Source organism: Dipodomys merriami, unplaced genomic scaffold (genome assembly GCF_024711535.1).
Source record: "Dipodomys merriami isolate MVZ:Mamm:240054 unplaced genomic scaffold, mDipMer1.0.p SCAF_167, whole genome shotgun sequence".
Taxonomy (NCBI): domain Eukaryota; kingdom Metazoa; phylum Chordata; class Mammalia; order Rodentia; family Heteromyidae; genus Dipodomys; species Dipodomys merriami.
Genome location: NW_027203015.1, coordinates 1,036,984 through 1,043,260, shown reverse-complemented (window position 1 = coordinate 1,043,260; position 6,277 = coordinate 1,036,984).

Below are 6,277 nucleotides of genomic sequence, written 5' to 3'. Positions count from 1 at the left end.
GCTGTGTTTCTTTCAGAAATAGATTAGACACAAAAAAAGTTAGAAGAAGAGAACGAGGATTGGTGGTGCATTCTTTAAAAATAGCAGTCAAATAACTATTAACCATAATTCCAAAGTAATAACAATCAAATTCTCTTGAAAAGAGAAGATTGTAAGCAGAATATACAAAAAAAGTGATACTGTCAAAACTGCTTCCGGAGCTATTCTCTGATATTTAAGATTTCTAGTACATGGCAATGTTTTAATCAGGATTAAATGCTTTCAGGAACTAAATTTTTTCTAGTTATATTTCTTTGAAGAAATATGTTGTTCAAAATTAATGATAGGATAACAGGTTATAGTCGAAAGAATGCTTACACACTCATTGTGGTAGGCAGTAAAATACCTTCCCAAAATATCTATAGTCCTGAAATATCTAATCCATCAAATGTAGATTTACATTTTATAAAGTTTGTAAAATAATCACTTTTCATTACCTAAGGAAGACAAATTTGAATAAATATCAGATGGGGAAAGAATACTCAAAAATTCCAGCTGTAGTTAGAGAGGGACATCTTTAGTTAAGAACCATCAGTAAGATGTACAGATGCTACATTAGAAGATAAAGGAAAAGACAACAATCCAGATTCTGAAGTTTCTGGAAAGCAGAACAGGAAGTAAATGCCTTTTCCACTAGAATCATCTGAAAAATATTTTAGCTCTCTAGGTGGCTCAATTTTAATCTAGTGAGACTTCTTTTAGATTTCTGTCCTTTAGAACTGTAAAATGAAAATACGAATTATTCAAGCCAATTAACTTGTAGAAATATTTTACAGCAGATTTGGTTTAGTAAGCAAAATCAACTACAGACTTTTCCTGATGCAACTACAAGTATACCCCATGTCCTAGTTTCCGAGAATAAGAAAAACTTGCCACCAGATTTGTACACATGTATGATCTATATACTACTAAGGGTCTTGCATTAATGACGCCTTGAAATTCTAAATAATATTTAAATAAGAAGTTCCCTATCTGCATTTTCACATTTGGGGATCATTAAGTACTAAAGTTATGTAGAAGGCTAGGGTAAGAATATAGAAATGAAATCTGTCTTCTAATATTATAGAGATGATTAATGTCAATTTGATTTACAGTTTGTAAAGTAATAAAAATAAGGTAAAACAGAAACAGTAAGTCAATTTTCTATCTTTCCTAACTTTCCAACAGAAATTAGAGAATCCAGGAAAGATACAACAATCCCAGGATGCTATAGGATGTTGTAGGATCTCTTGATGGTGAAAAAGAAGTTAACAAAAATGGGTCCCCTGGAACAATGTGAAACGAAATCTAAACCTACAGATTGTGATACAGCTAGAAAATAGTTTCCACTATGCTAAGTCTTTGATATTTTAGGTTTATTTACACAGCAACTTTCCTCTCTTAAGATATGACCCTTTATGAATACTCAAGTGTTTGCAGCTTATAACACAGCAACAAATAATGCTTCTAATTTAAAAAAAAGCATGATACTAAGAGTAACCAAGGCTACTTGCATTGCTATAGCTGATAAAGAAGAATAGTCTTGGGGAATAGTCAAACAATCTTGAAATATTTCTTACCTTTCCTCTTCTTCGACACGAGAAGTCCTAGTCTAGATATGTAAAATATTAATAAAGGATTTTTATATTTCTTATTTTTCACCCTAACCATTATTTTATAGACAAATGTTTACTGCTTTGGCTTAGGTGTTTTCTTGCCTTTGGGTTTTGTTCTCTATTATTTTGGTAACTACATAGAAAAACAAGATAAATCCATTTTGCTTATTTTGGATTGTTCAAAGTCAAGTTGTCTTCAGTTTTCTGTTCCTTTCTTCACTGCTAATTAAAGTGTAATTATTGCTCTTTAAATGATAACAAAAATGTGATACTTTAACATATATTCTCACTGAAACTGGTGGTTACAGGCGTGTCTGCAATTGTTTTATAATAGTTTTCAAATATTTCCTTGGCCATTTTCATTATTGCCTTTTTTTCTGTCTTCTAATCAGGAACACAAGTTTACACAAAATATCTTACTAAGGAATAGGATTTTAGGCAGAAAAAAATAGATGTATAATTAAAGGTTTTCATCTCTTAAGAGACTGAAAAGCTCAGAAGATATTTTGTTATAACGGGTACAGTTAAGATGACTTGAATATTTTGTTTCTTAAACTGAGTGAAATGCATGTACAATGTTACACTTGTTCCAAAAAATGATTATGGTTTATTCTTTTCTGCTTCAATGAGATGAAACCTCTGACAAGGTTGGAGGGCATATTTATTTTAAGGTAGAAGGATTAATGATAGAAAGCGAAGGGAAATTCCTAAATCAGCACTGCTTATCATGTATCAGTTAATTATACTTATCAGTTAATTATACATATAAGTATATAAACACACAAATATGATTTGATTGAAAAATGTGAGATTTACACAATTGATTCAATGACTACTAATGTCAGAAAACAATTCTTTACATTTATATAAACTATTATATATAGTAAGGATTTAAACATTTTTATAACATATATTTTAACATTTATGCCAAAATATTTGTTTATTTGTAACTGTTTATTTTTAGTTTTTGTCGATCATGAAGCTTGAAATATTGACCTGGACGATGTCCGTCAGGTCTTCAGCTCAAGACTAGTGCTCTACCACTTGGGCCACAGGCAATTTTCTGGTTGGTCATTGGAGATAGGAATCTCACGGACTTTCCTGCCTAGGCTGGATTTGAAATGAAGTATGGAGTGGTAATCCTATTCATTTATATGTTGTTTAATGATCAAGCTAAATCATATCTGTTAATTTCTGTATGTAACATTTCTTTATAGTGAGGATGCTCAAAAGCTTATCTTCTGGTTATTATGAAATATATATTCTTAACTATAATCAATTTGCTTCTTTTTGTATAAAATTAATATATTTACTTTTAGTTATGGAAATCTGCTAATTAAAGTTATATAAAACATGAATTGTAAAGTGAAAGAATTCATAGTTCTATTCCTTGTTTAAAGAAAATAATTATGCATTTTTTCAATTATATATTTTTAGAATGTGTAATATTCATTGATTTAACTTAAAATTGATAACAATTACATTATATCAAGTAGATTCAAACTTGTATTTGAAAATTGCACACTTAACACAAATATGCTTCCACTTTCTTCTAACACATAATTAAAATAACAGTATAGGAAATTTTGGTGTTAGCTGTTCATGTGTAGAATCATAGAAACTCAGGAAGCTAAGACCTGAATATTTTAGTTCAATACCAGTCCAAACAGACAAAAATGTGAAAACTTATCTCCAGTTATGTAGCAGGAAGCAGAAGGTGAGGATGTGGCTCAAGGAATAGAGTGTTACCAGCCATGAGCAAAAAGTACAATAGAGACCATTAAACATTGAGTTCAAGCCCTAAAAATGGCATATACACAAAAGACAACAACAAAAAATTAGTATGCACATCAGTAATAAGGACAAAATAGTAGAAATGTTCATAAGAAATATTGTGTAAACATCTGGAAGTCAGAAATCATTTGACAGAATTTTGAGTCATGAGAGGTAAAAGTCACAGTATAATTTGAACAATCTCATTGAAGTCATTTGTGTTAAAACCTGGCTACTGGGTAACATGTGAAAGAGCAGACTGGATTACCTGACATAGCAGACATTGCCTGTAACTATACACCATCCCGCTCTGCAAAAATCTAAAATCGTGCTTGTTAATTTAAAAAGAATCTCATGCTAGAGACTTTTTGGTCCATACAGACTGGAGTCCTTATTTTGAGGCTTCAGAGCAGTGCTTTTATTATAACCACTCCTGTTTTACTCCCCTTCCCTGGTGGAGCTATACCTTACTTAACTGGCACCAAGCCACTCCCTAGAATTGGGCAAGAGCATTTGCTGATGCTCTTCCAACTTCTCTCTGTGGCTCTCGATAGCCAGACTTTTGTACCTAAGATGGGTTACTTTGCTGTCCAGGTGGTCTCAAACTTGAGATAAACATGTAACGGATATGTCAACCTGAGTTAGTTTCAAACTATGGTCTTCAGATCTGAGCCACTATGCTCAGCCTAGTATTTCCAGTAAGTTACTTAATCTTTCTGACACTCGTTCTTCCTGTGTGGAAAGTGAAAAGAATTATGTTGTGGACCTTAGAATGCAGTGTGAGTTAAGACTGGGTGCAAGAAGTGTTAAGTGTTCAGGATGTGTGGATAGAGTCTGACACTTTTATAAAACTACGGGTACTTATATTGAAATGAATTCCAGGAATTCCAACACTAGGGATTTTTTTGTTCTCATTTATCTTTTTATGGGCATTGAAGGAGCCACAGAAATTCAAGGAGAACAGAGAAACAAATGCAGCAGTTCCACTCTGTAGAGATTATATTCACAATGAGCTATACCTCTTGTGGACAGGGACAGAAGGGAAAATCAGAGAGAGAGCAAAGTGACGAGATTGTCAAACAAGAAGTGAACTCATTAGCGACTTATAAAATGGTGATCTATATGTACATTACCTTAACAAAAAACATTTGAAAAATCCAGGTTGATGATTCTTTCCTCCAGTTTTTGTAGAGGCCCTTAAGACTCAGGCCCACCTGGAGTTTTTAAAGGTCAAATATATTATAATTAATGTAGAGCCAGAATCTCTTAAGAAATATTACAAAAAGTATTTCATTCTTAGTACCTCTTTCTCTTTGAATGGTGATTCTATATGTTGTTGTCAGAGCAAAATTTTTACTTTTTTTTTTACTACTTGTCAGGTGTTGAATCCTCTTAAAGCTTTGTGACAAAGGTCTGCTATATCTTGGCACCCTGCCCCTAACTAAAATGGTAATTAACCTTTGAAATTAATGTACTTGAGTATGAGTTTTATTTATTGATTTAACTTGTCGGTGGTGATGAACTCTGGGCCTGGTTGCCATCCCTCAGCTCTTCAGCTCAAGACTAGTGCTCTACCACTGGAGCCACAGTACCACTTCTACCTTTTTCTGCTTAGGTGGTGCTGAGGAATCAAACCCAGGGTCTCGTGCATTCAAGATAAACTGTCTACAACTGATCCACCTTCTGAGCCCCTGTGAGTGGTATGTTTGTGCATGGGTCTATCAAGCAAATCTATTGACCAAATGTATTCATTTGCCACTAGACATATTCAAAATTATGAATTACCTGCTATTTAATGAATAAAACTGTTATCATTGATACTAGGAAGTGTTTGTCTCCCTATACTAAAAACATAGAGGAGGGTATTTTAAACTAAAAATATATAAGAAATTTTAAGATCTTGTTGCTAACAAATGTGTCCAGGTGATATTACATTAAACAGAAAATTCAAAATGGTTTTTCTTCATGAATACAGAGGTCAAAGGACTTATAATACTTATTTCAAGATACAAATGAAAGGGGAAAATCAGTCAGGAAGTAAAATTAATATTGAATGTTAATAGTTAAAGAGGAAAAGGAGATCCTAGATGGCAAACTAAAGACAAAGCAATATGCTATATGCTCAATATTAAATAAGAAGGTTTATTTGAAAAATTGAGCTGGAATGTGCACATCAGGCAAAAGCAAGAAATCAGAGCCTACCACCAACAAAGAAACACCATAATGCATATCTCAGAAAAAGGAAAAAAGTTCCTGTCCTTGATTTCAATGACATATATAACCCCTAAACACACATGTGCGCACGCACGCACACACACACACACACACACACACACAATACACACACACACACACGAATGTATGCAACAACTCAACCTACTCACATCCATTCAACAGGAATCAAAGATATTCCTATAATATTTGAAACTTTAAGTTTCTAGTTTTGTAAATAATTGATGACAGATGCATAAGCAAATGTTTTCTGAATAAAACTCTGTTATGTAATTGAGAATTTATGATGGTTATATCCACTTAAAATATCTCTGAATCTCGAAAGAATTAAACAAGAGACAATACGAATTTGGGACTATATATCTACCAGCTATTCTACAAAGGCTTAAAAAAAGTTATGAGATCCAATATTAAATACCAAATTAATACAATTAATACATGTGTAAGTGAAGTGAAAGACAGTGATCAGAGCCCTATGCTGCTTCCAATTCTGAGCAGGCTGCACACTGTGACAAATTTGATTCTGCTGTGCCAGGCCCACAGTTCTTTTCCCTAGAGCACTGGCCCTGCTATGTTTGGGGATGGGGTCTGTGTGGAGAGGGAGGAGGCCAAAGGGGAGGCCGAGCTTTGGTGGGGGC